Source organism: Theropithecus gelada, chromosome 17 (genome assembly GCF_003255815.1).
Source record: "Theropithecus gelada isolate Dixy chromosome 17, Tgel_1.0, whole genome shotgun sequence".
Lineage (NCBI taxonomy): Eukaryota > Metazoa > Chordata > Mammalia > Primates > Cercopithecidae > Theropithecus > Theropithecus gelada.
In genome coordinates, this window is record NC_037685.1 from 58,475,225 (window position 1) to 58,490,985 (window position 15,761).

The following is a 15,761-nucleotide window of genomic DNA, read 5'->3' on the forward strand; positions in this document are numbered from 1 at the left end:
CCTTCATTCCTTTTTTTTTTTTTTTTTTTGGATGAAGTCTCGCTTTGTTGCCAGGCTGGAGTGCTGTGGCATGATCTCGGCTCACTGCAACCTCTGACTCCCTGGTTCAAGTAATTCTCCTGCCTCAGCCCCCAAAGTAGCTGGGATTACAGACATGCATCACCATGCCCAGGTAATTTTTGTACTTTTAGTAGAGACAGAGTTTCACCATGTTGACCAGGATGGTCTCGATCTCCTGATCTCATGATCCACTGCCTCAGTCTCCCAAAGTGTTCAGATTACAGGCATGAGCCACTGCGCCTAGCCAATCCCTCTACATTTTTTTCTTGACTCATGAGTATTGCTTTTGACTACCTGCCTGGGTTTTCCTTTCCATGCTGTGGGGTTCTCCTTAATGGCAGGAAGAAACATTGTACTTAGCTTGGCTTCAACCAGGGCATCTTACGACTTGTCTTTTTATTAATAAAGCTTCATTATCTTTATTAATAAAGATAATGGGTACTGAGGGTTAGTGGACCTGACATGGGGATCGCAAAGTTGAATGAAACACAGTCCTTTCTACATAGAATGACTCAGACTGGGAACTAAGGCAACCTCAGGAAGTGTTCATGGATTTGTAAAAATAAAAACCCTCTGTGACCCCAGGCAAGTCATTTAACTTCTGGTGTCTCAGATGAGTCATCTGTCAAATATCCTTTCTTCAAGGGCTTTCCTAAGAAAAAATAAAATTTTAAAAACACCTAAATCTGTTAAGATCTTTAAATTTTATAGGAAAAGCCAATTGCATAAATAGCCCGTATGTATTTGGGCTTAGAATATTTGAACCAGCAAAAACCCCAGGGCCTGATGGTCGAGGAGAATGTCTGATAATGAAGGCAAGCCTTTCAGGTAGCATCACTCTGGGAGTTATTTTCTTCCTGCCAAAAGCCTGGGTGGCTTACATAACTCTACCTCACCACAGCACAGAGATAAAAGCCAATCCTAGGCAACTGCAGCAGGTAATTTTGCAGAGTACGCTTTGCAAGAGAGTGTTGTACATTTCTTTTAGGAGCAAATTAGGAACAGTAATAACCCAAGCAATAAATGAAGACACTGTAGTTTAATATAACTGAATTTGCAGCAATAGCTATTCAATTTTTGTAATAATATGAAAACAAGGTACACATGGATCTGAAAGCATGATAGGTCCCAGACAAGGATGAACAAACTGGGGGAGGGTCTATATGTTACATCAGACTATAGGGTTTGATTTTTTTTAATTCCTTATTGGAAAACATAGGCTTTATCCTATACCTTATTTACTGTTTGTTCAGATAAGTGCAATGCATTTTAGTTCCCCTCATAAGCTTTGGTTCAGTCATTTCCAGATAACTCTCTTGGTTGTTTGTAAAGTACTGACTTAAAATAAATTTCCTTCAGGTGCTGAAGGGAACGGATCTTATACATCAAATCTTATACATCAACAAGTACAGTCCAAAGAGGGAAGGATGAAGAAGAGGAATAATTAAAACTCACTGAACACTGGCAATTATTCAACTATTTTACACTCATTTTATATAAGGGAAATGGGGGCTCAGAGACATTTAGTTACTTTCCTAAGTAAGCTGTGGACCTGGAATTTAATCCTAATTAGTTTAATTCAAGAGCTCATGGTGGGCCGGGCGAGGTGGCTCACGCCTGTAATCCCAGCACTTTGGGAGGCCGAGGCGGGCGGATCACGAGGTCAGGAGATCGAGACCACAGTGAAACCCCGTCTCTACTAAAAATACAAAAAAAAATTAGCCGGGCGTGGTGGCAGCGCCTGTAGTCCCAGCTACTCGGGAGGCTGAGGCAGGAGAATGGTGGGAACCCAGGAGGCGGAGCTTGCAGTGAGCCGAGATCGCGCCACTGCACTCCAGCCTGGGAGACAGAGCGAGAGTCCATCTCAAAAAAAAAAAAAAAAAAAAAAAAAAAAAGCTCATGGTCTTTATATCCCATCCCGCTGCCTCCCAAGGTTCTAGGGTCCAAGGTAAGTGGACGATAAGTGGTGTCTAATTAAGGCCTGTGCCTATCTTGCTGTAACACATTCAGCAGGCAGGTAACTTCAGATCCAGGCACCTCCCTGCACCCACCCCAGCCAGGCTAGGATTGTGTGTCTGTTGGATGAGAGTCAGGAGAGACTGATTAGTTTCTAGTGGGGAAGCAGGGGCAGTGTGGGAGTAGGCAGCCTGCATGGACCAATGTGCCTGGAGTGACATAACTGTCACTGGGGACACCTTCAGTCTTCCTAATGATGTCCCCACCAGCTTCATGTCTGATGTGGTTTGGTTCTGTGTCCCCACCCAAATCTGATGTTGAATTGTAATCCCCACATATCAGAGAAGGGAACTGGTGGCAGGTGATTGGATCACGGGGGCAGATTTCTCCCTTGCTGTTCTCATGATAGTGAGTGTGTTCTCATGAGATCTGATGGTTTAAAAGTGTGTGGCACTTTTCCCTTCTTTCTCTCTCTGCTGCTCTGCCACGGTAAGACATGCTTGCTTCCCCTTTGTCTTCTGCCATGATTGTGAGTTTCCTGAGGCCTCCCAGCCATGCTTCCTGTTAAGCATGCAGAACTGAGTCAATTAAACCTCTTTTCTTCATAAGTTACCAAGTCTCAGGTAGTTCTTTATAGCAGCGTGAGAACAAACTAATACAGTGGCTTCATGGGGGATGGAAGCCTGTTCTCCATATGCTCACCATGGGAATATCTAAGCCTGATGCCTTGGAGCCCTCTGTCTTTAAGTGCTATTTAGATTGCTTGGATATTAGTAATTCCTATGATATCATGAAAACTCATTCAACAAATATTAGCTCTATGCCTAGTAAGTGTTAGGCACTAGGGATTCAAGATGAATAAGAACCAGTCTCTGGCCTCAAAGAATTCCCTGTCTGGTGGCGGACAATGAATTAACTGTGGCAATACAGCCATGTGAAGGAGTGCAGGGAGAGTACAGAGGCTGGTGTAGGTAACTGTGCCCAGGAAGGCTCCAGAGAGGTGAATTTGAGCTGCATTGTGAAAGTTGAGCTTCTCAGGTGAGGAAGGGAAAGATAGAAAAGTCCAGGTCACGTAAGAAGAATGCTAGTGGTGCGGGATGCTTCAGGAAATCTGGTAGCTGGATTATTTTGAAGGGCTTCATTTGACTTATCCTGTAGACAGTGGGAGACTCTGATGGTTTTTGAGCAGCATAGAGATGCGATCAGATCTACATTTTAAAAACTGCTCATAAAATAGTGTGAAGACACAGTGAAGGAAAAACCAAAGGAAGTGTGTTAGAAATATTGTCACAGCACAAAAAGGGATGGTGGTGAACTCAGCTTGGGTTGCGGCAATGGGAAAGGAGAGGCAGGGATAGATTTAAGAGAAGTATTGGCCATGTGCTTGTCAGAATATTGTGTGCACATTGCTCTGCTGTCTTACTTAGCAAGAATAGCAACTTCTAGGGCCCTCCAGGTTCACTGGAAAAACAGCTTGTCTATGAAAACATCAGTGAGTCTTGGCTGGGTTACCTTGAGGGAAAAACACAATTTCTCTGTGCCTTACCTATAAAATGGGCAACAGACCACACATCCAATAGATGTTATGAAGGTTAAATACAACAAATACAGCATACTGCACATAGAGCATTCTCAATAAATGTTTGTTACTTTTACCTTCTCATAATTTTCCTCACCTCAAAATAAAGTTAACATCAATATACTGCCTTGCTCTCATGAGATAATTGGGTTAATATTAACACTTAAGATATAGTTAGTCATGTTTCCAGCAAATATTTTATTCTTGTGAGATGTGGATATGGATATGTATGTACTTATTTCACTCTGTGTCAAGATGGAAATAAATACTATCCTTCAAAAGAAAGCTAGGGTAAGTGAAGTATGTTTATAAAGATTTATATATGGAGCTACATTAATTCTTCAGAACTGAGGTATTTGTAATCATTATTTTACTTCATTCTGAGAACAAGTACAAATGAGCATGTCAAAAATGATGACAGTTATTATGCTTTTATAATTTGATTTCTTACATATTCTAATTATATTCTTTTAATTAGTAACCACTCTTTGTTCTTTCTCTTCCGCAAAGTGAGATTGAACTCAGTTCCTAATGCAAAGCAGTTTGTAATTTTTATGTAAGATGACATGCTATTAAGTAAAAAGAATGACAATTGTTTTTCCACTAAAGACTTAGTGATGACAAAAGAGAATTAAGCAAATCACTGAGGGAATAACTAATTTATTAAGTGTCTTGAAAAAGTCACTGTGTCATCACCATCAGATTCTAATTAAGAGGACGCCCAAGCTGCCTACATTTTGACTTTAGAAATATATCCAAGATTTTGACCTAGCAAAGAACAAAGATGGCACAATTCAAGAGGTTTTAAAAATAGTTGTGAAGCATATTCTTATTAGGAGTATGCCTGAGAGCTGTTCAGTTATGGTAATGCTAGACAGCTGCATCTCACTGCCCTGTGGGCCCCGGACTGGCTGCACTACCCTCTGTATGCACGAGATTTCACAGAACACTGACGGTCACTTGCATCACCAGAATTCTATTGACCACAGTACCTTGTCACCAGTTTTCCTGCTGCTAGATTTTATTTTACTATACTTCAGTATAATACCAGCATTGTATATCAGCTTGGTCAAATGTTTACAGAAAAAAAGTGCAGAGGGGGTAGTAATGGAGTCTGGAGTAGTTACAGGTATCTAGTCTCTGCGGTTCCGTTTTACAGGCTATGCACGGCTCTGCTTATACATTAGAAAGATCCAAAAATGTTTATTTTGGAGATATATGCTTAAGTATTTAGGGTAGAGAATCTCAGGTTTGCAATTTGTCTTCAAGTGGTTCAGTGAAAAAATTAATGGAGAGGCCTGGCACAGTGGCTCACGCCTGTAATCCCAGCACTTTGGGAGGCCGAGGCGGGCAGATCACGAGGTCAGGAGATCAAGACCATCCTGGCTAACATAGTGAAACCCCGTCTCTACTAAAAATACAAAAAATTATCTGGGCGTGGTGGCGGGCACCTGTAGTCCCAGCTACTCGGGAGGCTGAGGCAGGAGAATGGCGTGAACCCGGGAGGCGGAGCTTGCAGTGAGCTGAGATTGCACCACTGCACTCCAGCCTGGGTGACAGAGCGAGACTCCATCTCAAAAAAAAAAAAAAAAAAAAAAAAATTATGGAGAGAGAGAGAGACTGATGGAGGAAATGTGGCAGTGTGTAATTGGATAAAGGCATATGGGTGTTCCTTGTACCACTCTTTCAATTTTTCTTTACATTGGAAAATTTTCAATATAAAAAATAAGGAAAAGCTCCCCAAAACTTCTTTTCTTTTCTTTCTCTTTCTCTCTTTCTTTCTTTTTTTTCAGAGTCTCACTCTGTCACACAGGCTGGATTGCAATGGCATGAGCACGGCTCACTGCAGCTTCCAACTCCTAGGCTGAAGTGACACTCCTGCCTCAGCCTCCTTCTGAGTGGCTGGGACTACAGGCATATGCCACCACTCTTGGCTAATTATTTTATTTTTTGCAAAGATGGGAATCTCACTATATTGCCCAGGCTGGTCTCAAATTCCTGACCTCAAGCAATTCTCCTGCCTTGGCCTCCCAAATTGCTGGGATTACAGGTGTGAGCCACTGCACATGGCCCAAAAACTTTTTAAAAGGTACAATGATAAAGAACTTTTAAAAAAGATTTATCAATAGTTGAAGGGCAATAAAATTTGTGACTGCAATAAAGGTCCATAAATACAGCAAAGGTGACCTTGCTTAAAAAATTTTAAGAAACGAAACTTTCTCTTTATTATGTTAACTATGGTTCCTATTGGCTTATTTTTTCCTTAAATAATTAACAGATTTTATTTTTTAGTAATTTAATATTTATAGAATAATTGAGCAGATAGTACGTAGAGTTCCAGGTACTCACCATCTTTTTTCTTCTTTTGAGACGAAGTCTTGCTCTTGTCCCTCAGGCTGGAGTGCAATGGCGCGATCTCAGCTTACTACAACCTCCGCCTCCCGGATTCAAGCGATTCTCCTGCCTCAGCCTCCTGAGATTACAGGCACCTGCCACCACACCCAGCTAATGTTTCTATTTTTAGTAGAGACAGCGTTTCACCGTGCTGGCCAGGCTGGTCTCGAGCTCCTGACCTCAGGTGATCCACCAGCTTCAGCCTCCCAAAGTGCTGAGATTACAGGTGTGAGCTACCGTGCCCGGCCGGTACTCACCATCTTCTTTACTCTTTCCCCTATTATTATCTTACATTAACATGGTACATTTGTTTACAATTAATGAACCATTGGTGCTTTTTGATTATTATTATACTTTAAGTTCTAGGGTATATGGGCACAACGTGCAGGTTTGTTACATAGGTATACATGTGCCATGTTGGTTTGCTGCACCCATCAACTCATCATTTACATTAGGTATTTCTCCCAGTGCTATCCCTCCCCCAGCCCCCCACCCCCCGACAGGCCCTGGTGTGTGATGTTCCCCGTCCTGTGTCCATGTGTTCTTGTTACTCACCTCCCACCTATGAGTGAGAACATGTGGTGGTTTTCTCTCCTTGTGATAGTTTGCTGAGAATGATGGTTTCCAGCTTCATCCATGTCCCTGCAAAGGACATGAACTCATCATTTTTTACAGCTGCATAGTATTCCATGGTGTATATGTGTCACATTTTCTTAATCCAGTCTATCATTGACGGACATTTGGGTTGGTTCCAAGTCTTTGCTATTGTGAATAGTGCTGCAATAAACATACGTGTGCATGTGTCTTTATAGTAGCATGATTTATAATCCTTTGGGCATATACCCAGTAATGGGATCGCTTGGTCAAAAGGTATTTCTAGTTCTAGATCCTCGAGGAATTGCCACACTGTCTTCCACAATGGATGAACTAATTTACACTCCCACCAACAGTGTAAAAGCGTTCCTATTTCTCCACATCCTCTCCGGTATCTGTTTTTTCCTGACTTTTTAATGATTGCCATTCTAACTGTGTAAGATGGTATCTCATTGTGGTTTCGCTCTGTCTCCCAGGCTGGAGTGCAATGGCGCCATCTCGGCTCACTGCAACCTCCGCCTCCTAGGTTCAAGCAATTCTCCTGCCTCAGCCTCTTGAGTAGCTGGGATTACAGGCACATGCAACCACACCTGGATAATTTTTGTATTTTTAGTAGAGACAGGGTTTCACCATGTTGGTCAGGCTGGTCTCGAACTCCTGACCTTGTGATCCGCCTGCCTTGGCCTCCCAAAGTGCTGCGATTATAGGCATGAGCCACTGCAACTGGCCTGATGCTTTTTTAATAACAAAACCCCACAGTTTACATTCGGGTTCACTCTTTGTGTTGTATATTCTCTGGCTTTTGACAAATGTATGACGTGTAGCCACCATTACAGGATTGTACAGAACAGTTGCTCTGCCCTAACCCTCCCCTCCCCCGCTGACTCCTAGCACTCCCTGATGTTTTTACTGTCTTCACATATTTGCCTTTTTCAGAATGCATATACTTAGAATCATACAGTCTGTAGCCTTCTCAGACTGGCTTTTCTCATTTAGCTATATGCATTTAAGTTTCTTCCGTGTCTTTTTATGGCTAGATAGCTCATTTATTTTTATCATGGAATAACATTCCATTGCATGGCTGTACTGCAGTTTGTTTATTCATTCACCTTGTCAGGGACATCTTTGATTCTTCCAGGGTCTCGTGATTATGAATAAACATTCAGGTACAATGTTTTGTGTGGACATGTTTTCAACACAATTGGGTAAATATCTAGGAGTGTGATGGCTGGATTGAATTGTGAGACTATGCTTAGCTTTGTGAGAAACTGCCAGACTGTCTTCTAAAGTGGTCACACCATTTTGCATTCCCATCAGGAATGGATGGGCATTCCTGTTGTTCTGTATCCTTGCCAGTATTTGGTATCCTTAGGTTTTTTTTTTGTTGTTGTTGCTGCTATCTTTTTTATTTTAGCCATCCTAGTAGGTATGTCATGGTATTTCATTGTTGTTTTCATTTGCAATTCCTTAATGACATATGATATTGAGCATATGTTTATTTGCCATCTGGGTATTGTCATCTCTACTTTAGTGAGGTGTCTGTTTAGATCTTTTGCTCACTTGAAAATTGGATTGTTTTTTAATTGACACCTGAGTGGCCTTTTTGAAAAAGTGGGTCTTATGAATAAATAGAGTGAGGGCTCAATCCTGAATTCATTTATTCAGCAACTACATCAGGCACTGCTATTCTCATACCCAAGGTCTGCATTCCTCTTTTCCATTACTAACAAAACTCTAATATTCCTCCAGCCAATGCCCCAGCTTTAAATACTTAGCATTTCGGACTCCTTTGCAGCTAAAGGTGGTCATGTGACATGCGGCGGGCCAATAAAACGCAAGCAGAAGGTGCTGGGTAAAGCTTCCCAGGAAGATGCAGACCCAACTGGGCAGGCACTGCTTTGATCTTTTGCCCTTTACCCAACCCCTTACTATTTTCCTGAATGTGATGCAATGCTTAGAAGGGAAGCAGGTATCCTGTGAGGACAAAGACAGAGATCACGTGACAAGGATAGCAGAGCCAATGGCTAGAAAGAGCCTGAGACACAATGACACCATAGAAGAGATATTACAGAAGCTCTGTGGCTGTCTCCAGGTTTCTGGTTTTGTGGTAAGAAGCACCCCTATTTGGTAGGCACTTTTGGTCAAGATCCTGTTACAGTCCAATTCACTCCCTGATGCAGCAACATTTTTCAAGCACTTATTAAGGATGAGGCACTTACTAGCGGTGGGCTCTAATCGTCTAACAAGACTGCTCTAAGCAATTTTTATTTAAAGGACTGGTTCACACAAGACCATATTTGAAATAATTTATATTATGAACCACAACACTAGGAATAGAATTGTATTTACCACATGCTCAGCACTGTAGTAGGCATTACAAAAGGAGGAAAGAGGACTGTAAAACAAGGGCCTTATCCTCATGGAACTGATGATCTAATTAGAGAGATAAGACTGACCTATAGGAAACAAACCTGAACACTTTGCGATGATGTGATTAAGGGCTAACAGTGAGTGCAAACTAAGTGTAGCAGCAGTTTATAAGGCTAGGGTCACCGAAGAGGGAAGCAGCCAGGGGAATATGATTAGCAACCTTGAAAACACTCTGGGTATCTATACCTTCATATTTTTGAGTTCTAAATTAATGACCTAAATATAGACATGGAAGCTATTCCCCTGGGTAAGTGAAGATGAATTAAGGAAAGTCATTTTAATTTGAATGCCAATTTAGCTTTCAATTCAGCAGAAATTTATCACTCTAGTATCAATATTTAAAATACTGGATCATTGTAATTATTCACCAAAATCCTGTTTACCTTGTTAATTACCAGCAATTTTTTTTTTATGATGGCACGTTATGGACACTGAATATACCTCATCTTTAAAAAGAGCTTTTAAAATGCCTCCTTTGGAAGTAATGCAGGTTAACAGATTAGACATTTTATGAAGAGGGGTGCATGATTTTCTACTGCATTTCTGGTGTTGCAAACTTTGGTGAAATTATCAACTGCTATTCATTTTTTCCAACTTTTAGTTGTCTCTAGCTAGAACAGATGTTGATCGTTATTACACATCTGTAAAGACAAGAGCAAATCAACTTGAGTTAGTGTTTCTTGAACTACTTATTGGAATTTAAAATTTTTTCCTAAAAGTTTTTCAATTTAGTGATCCTATTGGTAAATAAAAAGAATAAAGGCATGCAAATTAAAATAAAGAAAGCATTTCTATTTGATGTTTTTAAATCCCTTTCCTTTGTGATGTAGAACATACTTGGCTTTTTTATCTTTTCTTCTCTTCCTTTCCTTTCCTCCTCTTTTCTTTTTCTTAAGTTTGTTTATGCCTCAGTCATCTGGTCACACGTGGCTATGTTCCACTGTGGCAGGGCTTATGCTGGCAGTTTCAGGGATATCTTATTTTTAATAAGTATTGTGGATTTCCTCACATCTAGGGTGGAGAGAGCTTGGAGATAGGGTGATAAAAACTGAAGAATCTGTGTAGAGGGAGATGGGAAGATTTTAAAGGCAGAATGCTAACGAATTTGAGCAGGGCATAAAACCAACCCATGACAGGGCTACAGTCCCCTCAGGGTTGCCTGAAGCCTCAGTCCTGTAGGACGTCTGACACCTTACAGGTAGAGGACCTCTGTGCAGAAGCCCTCAACACCCAGGGAGGATTAGGATATAAGCGCAAACTCAAAGGTACTGCAATGGGCATCTAGCAACCAGAGGTGATATAAGGGTCTCTTGGCCCGAGGTATCCCCACCTCGCTTCGCTGGAAAGGACGCTGCCTAAGCCTCATCCGGAGCGGGGGGCGGAGGACGAAGGGTGAGAGCCACCGCCTCCGCAATCCCCCGCCCCTTGGCACCGACGCTCCGCGCGCTCGCCGGCTCCCTATTGGCCGAGGTGCTCGCCAATCCTGGTGAAGCGGCCCCGTGAGTGGGCCCTGGTTGGTGGAGCCGGCACTGAGCCCCCCTCCTGCTCCGGCCGAGCCCCCCCGCAGGGAGGGGGCGTGGCCGCGGCCGTGGACGGGCCGGAGGCGGCGTCGCTCGCGCCGCTGCGTGCGGTGTGGTGCGAGGCGGGTGCGCCGGGCGGCCGCGGCGCGGCGGGACCATGGAGCTCGGATCGCAGCCCTGGCGCCGGCGGCGGGACCGCGGACCGGTGAGTGAAGGCTGCGGCCGGCCCGGCTCTCCGCTCTAGCCTGCTCTGGCCCTTTCCGCTCCGGGCCGGGCGGCTGCCGGGGGAGGGGCGGCCCCACGGCCAACTGAAGTTGCTGCATCGCCGCGCGCTCCGGCCGGGCGGCGGGGCCCACTGCGGGCTGCGGCGCCGCCTCGCGCCTATGCCCGCAGTCCGGCCGCATCCTCCTGGCTGGCTCCCGCGCCGGCAGGGGCTTCTCGCCGTCACGGCGCGGCCGGGCGGCCCTTCCCTCCCGCGCCTCCGGGCCTCCGGCCCCTAGCCGTCCGGTGCGCGCTCCCTGGACGCGGGGCAACAGCCCGCCCTCCCCGCCGCAAGTGGCGCCCGGGCCTCCGCTCGCGCCCCACGCACGACGTCCCGGGCCGCCCCGCGCCGCCCGGCGTCCGGGACCTTCGCATCCCTTCAGTGTCTGCGCGCCCTCGCTGGGTCTGGTCCAGCTCCGCGTGCTCCCGCCCCCAGGATCCGGCCCTCCCCGCCCTGGCCTGCGCCCTCTTGGTGCCCGCGAGCGTGTCGGTTGCGGGCGCCCTCTCCCTCGAGGCTGCGGGGCCGCGTGGCTCCCGGCCTCAGAGGCCAGGCTGGACTCTTGGAGCGCAGAGGAGAAGGTGGGGCGGCTCGCGAGTGCGGGGGACCGCGCGCCCGGAGCCACGGCGCCGGGGGGATCACTCCCGGAGGACTTTACCCGCGCGCCGGGGCTTTAGCGAGGGCAGAATCTTCCTCTCGGGTTGTGCTGCTGACGGGCAATGGCGATTGCTTCTTGATTTGGCCCCTCTGCATGGGAGAGTTCCCTGGTGGAGACGAGAGTTCTTAATTATTCAGAAACTATGTGATGGGTTTAGGGATGAATGGGAGCATCATAGGAATGCTTTCTCATTTTAAGGTTAATGTTTAAATTGGCGGTTTACTTCCAGGAACAGTCTGAATTCTTTTTGAAGACTGCTTTTCGCAGCTCTTCAAATTAAATGCATAACAGCATGGTATTTTAAGATTCAGAGTCTACTTTTTATTAGGGGGAGAGGATAGCTATTTGAAATATTTTACATCTTAAAAATAAGGTTTATCTAAACCAAAATGCGACTCTATCGAAACTAAGTTCAAAGTATTGTAATTGACTAATCTTTCTATTGCCTCTAGGGCAAATTCTATTGCTTCTTTTTATATGTGCTTTACCCAACTCTCCTTTTCTAGCACTTAAACAATGCAGTGGTTCTTTAAAGCTAGTTCTTTTATCTGCTTGAGAGGTTAAACAAAAGAAAGCTGGGTTTGACCTTTCCCAAAGGCGTTCTCATTGTGTCCTCTCCTGCTCCCTTCTCCCAGGGTTCTAATGACTTCAGTGTAATACTCATTTTTCTTCATCTTGAAATATTTTCTTAGTTGATATTCACAAAAGCTGTGTCTTTTAGCATGTTTAAAGATTGGAAAGTTTGGTCAACTGTGTATATTTACCTTCCAACCTGTGCTTATTCCAGAACTATGTACACATAGAAATTGTTCTTGCATTTCCAGTTGCTGACATGAAGTTGCTTAATAGCATTTGTTTTTTTAAAATCTGTTTGCTTTGAAATTTGCAACCTGATAGTTAATGATGTGCCTCACTGTCTTCAACAATTATGAAAATAAAGGTGGAACACAATTTGCTAAGTGGTCATGCCAACATTGTAGCCTCCTATCTCTTGTCGGTGTGTCTTTGTAGTCACACGTTACAGTTCCCATAGAAACATGTGTATGGCAGATAACCTTTTAGTTATTGGGATGTTTTGATTAAAACAATTGCGTTATAACGCAAATATTAAATGGATTGTCCCTACTCATGGGCTAGTACTGGTGATCGTCTTTGGAATTTCAAGGACTTTCTTTGAAGAGTACTCACAGATGGTTTTTCACTTGGGGTGGCTCTCCATTGCTGTAGACCTTGAATCTCTTTTTCTTTTCTTTCTTCTTTTTTCTTTTTTTTGAGACGGAGTCTCGCTCTTGTCTCCCAGGCTGGCATGCAATGGTGTGATCTCCGCTCACTGCAACCTCCGCCTCCCGGGTTCAAGCGATTCTCCTGCTTCAGACTCCTGAGTAGCTGGGATTACAGGCGCCCGCCATCACGCCTGGCTTATTTTTGTACTTTTAGTAGAGATGGGGTTTCGCCATGTTGGCCAGGCTGGTGTCGAACTCCTGACCTTAGGTGATCCTCCCACCTCGGCCTCCCAAAGTGCTGGGATTATGGGCGTGAGCCACCGCTCCAGCCGAATCTCTCAACTTCTCTTCTCAGTCTGTTTTTTTAAGGGCCCTGTTTCTTTCAAGTCAGGCTTTTTTTGGCTTTGCTCTTGGGCATGTGGAACCAAATGCTTCTGACAGCCCCACACATTCTTCTTCAGGGCTGGTTCTTTCCCTGTGACTTGACTTTATGCTGGTAATACAGAAATATTTTATACCAGTAACATAAATAATGTACGTTATAAAATAAACAATATCAACATAGAGATTTATAGAGGTAAAAAATCTTAAGGTTTCTTTTTCTCTTCTTATCGTCCTATTCCTATTTCTTTCTTCAGAGGTTACCATAATACAGGGTGTATCCTTCTGGATTTTTTTCCATTTAACACTGTAGATGAAATATATAACCCTGTATATTAAAAAACCATTTCATGAATGCCTACTAAGTATCAGACACTATTTTAATCACTAGGGTTGCAAAAATAAGAGACAGGCACTTTCAAGATGTTCATAGTCTACCAGGACAGGCAATTACAGTGCAGTGTGATAAGTACCATGATAGAGTCAGTAATCAGTGAGGGATGCGGGAGCCTCACGCATGACCTAATCCATTCATTCACTTGCTTTATTCATTCAGTGCACTTCAGAGTTTTAATATATGCTGGGGATACGGAGATAAACAGGACAGATACCTCTGTCAGCCCCTGATGAGCTTGCTGTGCAGTTCAGTCTCAAAGAGTTTTAACCATTGGTTACAATATGCTGTATGATATGGGATCTGAAAGGGGCCAGCAACAAGAGCTCAGAGGAGGACCATAAACCCAAGCTTAGGGACATTCAGAGAGACAGGAAAGCCTCTCAGAGGACGCACCGTGAGAAGGAATTGGTCAAAGTCTGGGTTGAGGAGAGAGTGTCCAGAGAGATGATTAGGGAGGTGATGCACTGGAGCGGCCACAAACCCCAGGAGTTCAGTCCAGTGGGGGTGGTTGCGGGCAAGGGCAGGGAAGTGGCAGGAAGTGAAGGAGGAGAAGTAATGAGGGACTGTGTCATGTGGGGTCTTGTGATTCCTGTTGTGTGGAGTTCGGAGTCCTCTGTGGGCAATAGGAAATGGTTGAAGAATTCTAAGCAAAAGAGGGACACGGTCAGATTTGCCCTTTGGAGAATGCATTAGAAGAGGGAAGGCTGAAAGCAGGGAAATTTGAGGTCGAATTGCTGGGATTTGGTCATTGGTCGTGTGTGTATGTGGCGGGGGAGTTAGGGGAGAGAGGAGTTCAGGGCAGTGCCCAGCTCTGGCTGGGTGGTTGGGTGATGGCACTGTCCTTAGGTGGGGACAGCAGCATCCTTTTTGGGGAAAAGATGATGGGTCACACTTGACTGGGTTTAGTTTCAGGTGCCGAGGGGACATCGTATTCAGTTGGCTGCACTAGGGATCCAGATATCAGGAGTTGTCTGGATTAGAGAGACGCATCTGAGAACTATTAGCTGTCCCAAACTGTCCCAAACAGTTTGAGATTTTCCCAAACTATCAGCTAAGGTGCCACAGCAAACAGGGAGACTGGGGGATGTTTCACATTGTTGAGGAAAACACAGTCATAATTCCATCTGTTCAAGCCTGTGGAAACTACTAGCTCAAGATAGTTAAAAATTTCTAGACTAGATTGCACTCCATTCTATTCGATGACCTCATGTTTGTAAAGAGGGGTTTTTGGTGGTTGCTGTGCCGTGTGAAAATCTGTGTGGAAAAGGAAATGAGGGAGGCCGTTGTCCAGTCTGACTGCAAGGTTTGAGAGAAATTGTGCAGTGCTCAACAGGTGTACACATACTGTATTAGTAAATACTTGTGATTATTTAAGAATGAAATGAAAATACCATTTTTTCTCTCTATTAAAGTGTACTTTTTTCAAGTTGGTACCAAGTTGTTGGGAGATAAGTACTTACGTTGTTAACATTTTCTTTACTTAATAAGCATTTGTTTTGGCCTGAGACTCCAAGGGTGCGGTGAACAGAAAAAGTTGTGAAACTCCTGCCTTTGCCTGTGCAGTATTTGTCAGTGGAAGCTGTTGGAGTAGATGAGGTCATTTGAGGAGTGTGTATAGAGTAAGAAAAGGAGTGGTGTGGAGTGAGATCTGAGGCACTCTTGTGTTTGAAAGAGGAGCAGATAATAGGGTCCCACACTGTGACTAAGAAGGATGGGGGTCATGGTGTCCGAGGAAACCTCAGCAGGCAGGCCGTGCTCAGCTGCTGGGAGCTGTTAGTAATACAGGGGACAGCAGAGGCAACAGTGACATGACAGGGATGGGAGGGGGAGGCCAGTTTGTATCAGGATTTAATAGTGAGTGAGGGTGACGGAGTGGAGCCCAGCATGTGTAGACAGCAATACTCGAGAAATTTGATGCTGGTGGTTAGGGGTTGTTATAGGGAGGGCAGGTAAAGGGAGAACCCTTTGGTTTTTGTTTTTTAACTAGGGGGATTTGAGCATGTTTAAATGCTAGTAAAGAACCAAGAGAGGGTAGTTTCAGAGTTTCCACTGGATTAGCTCACTAGATAGTGGTTTCAGAGTTTCCTTTGGAGTTAGCCTGAGGATATGATGAATGATCTTGGTGAGGAGTCTCTGGAACCTCATTGCTGTGGATTGCAGAGTGAAGGGTGTTGAGGGAGGGAATCTGGTTCTTTCCCAAACTTGATTATGAAGAGGAGAGAATGACATTAACTGGAGAGGGGCATCTGGTGCAGGCTGATTTCCTCCCCTCCCCTCCCCTCCCCTCCCTTCCCCTCCCCTCCCCTCCCT

The 15,761-nt window shown here is 44.5% G+C and overlaps 1 protein-coding gene across 1 annotated transcript in view; it reads left to right on the plus strand.

Annotated features, from left to right (window-relative positions):
- Positions 1–10,633: 10,633 nt before the first annotated feature.
- WASF3 (WAS protein family member 3) overlaps positions 10,634–15,761 on the plus strand; it is a 137,997-nt gene continuing 132,869 nt past the window's right edge. The window contains exon 1 of the mRNA XM_025364621.1: positions 10,634–10,738. The gene's annotated coding sequence lies outside the window, so the exon portion shown is untranslated. The remainder of the gene's footprint in view (positions 10,739–15,761) is intronic.